The following is a 1,342-nucleotide window of genomic DNA, read 5'->3' as shown; positions in this document are numbered from 1 at the left end:
AGCTATTCCATTCATTCCTTAGTAGGATGTTCTTTAACCTCTATGCTTTTGGAGGTTTTCTAGTCTTTTTCCTGTGGTTGATTTCAAGTTTCATATCATTGTGGTCTGAAAGTGTGCATGGTATGATCTCAATTATTTTACATTTATTAAGGGCTGTTTTGTGACCCAGTATGTGATCTATCTTGAAGAATGTTCCATGTGCATTCAAGAAGAAAGTATATTCCGTTGCTTTGGGATGCAGAGTTCTAAATATATCTGTCAAGTCCATCTGGCCCAATGTATCATTCAGGGCCATTGTTTCTTCACTTCTACCTCCTTTCAGAATTCTATCTCTATCCTTGTATTCTGCCAGTTTCACTAAAATATGTCATGCAGAAGATCAATTCAAGTTACATCTGAAGGGAGTTCTCTGTGTCTCTTGGATTTCAATACCTGTTTCCTTCCCCAGATCTGGGAAGTTCTCAGCTATGATTTGTTCAAGTATACCTTCAGCCCCTTTCTATCTCTCTTGTTTTTCTTAAATTCCTGTGACACAAATATTGTTCTGTTTGATTGCATCATTTAGTTCTCTAAATCTTCCCTCATGATCCTGGATTGTTTTTATCTCTCTTCTTCTTAGCTTCCTCTTTTTCCACAAATTTATCTTCTAATTCTCTTATTCTCTCCTCTGCCTCTTCAATCCGTGCTATGGCCACCTCCATTTTATTTTGCACCTCATTTATAGGACTTTTTAATTCATAAAAATATGGAATGCTTCATGAATTTGAGTGTCATCCATGCACAGGGGCCATGCTACTCTTCTCTGTATTGTTCCTATTTTAGTATATGTGCTGCCGAAGAGAGCACTTGCATGTTTTCTTTTGTGGAGTATCATTTGAAATATTTTGTCCACTATTAAAAGTCACTTATTATCTTGTTATTTTATTGTAATATTCTTTATATATTCTAGGTACAAATCCTTTGCCAGATTGTAATTATTTGTACCCAGTCCAAGGCTTGCCTTTTCCTTTGCTTAATGGTGACTTTAGAAGAGCAGGTAAATTTTATATTTGATTAATATAGATTACAACTTTCTCCTGTTATGTGCTTTTTATGTTCTGTTTAAGAAATCCTTTTCATACCTGAGGTTTATACTTTTTTTTACTCTACTTTCTTCTAAGAGTTTTATATCTTTAGCTTTTATATTTAGGTCCTAATTCATTTTTTATAAATTTTTGTGTGTGATATCTGGAGGGATTGAAACATTTTATTCTAATCACATATCCAACATTATTTGTTTATAAAGGAAAATAGCATTATTTTTTGAATGTTGTATGCAGAACGATTTATTAAAAAGCTTGTC

At 33.4% G+C, this 1,342-nt stretch overlaps 1 non-coding gene across 1 annotated transcript; it reads right to left on the bottom strand.

Moving 5' to 3' along the window:
- Positions 1-739: 739 nt before the first annotated feature.
- Positions 740-846, bottom strand: LOC122201596. The gene has a single exon (XR_006194276.1). It is a non-coding gene; the product is annotated as a U6 spliceosomal RNA (small nuclear RNA).
- Positions 847-1,342: the final 496 nt, after the last annotated feature.

This window comes from Panthera leo, chromosome D1 (assembly GCF_018350215.1).
Source record: "Panthera leo isolate Ple1 chromosome D1, P.leo_Ple1_pat1.1, whole genome shotgun sequence".
NCBI lineage: Eukaryota > Metazoa > Chordata > Mammalia > Carnivora > Felidae > Panthera > Panthera leo.
Note: the sequence above shows the minus strand (reverse complement) of the source record. Positions and strands in the feature narration are given on the sequence as shown.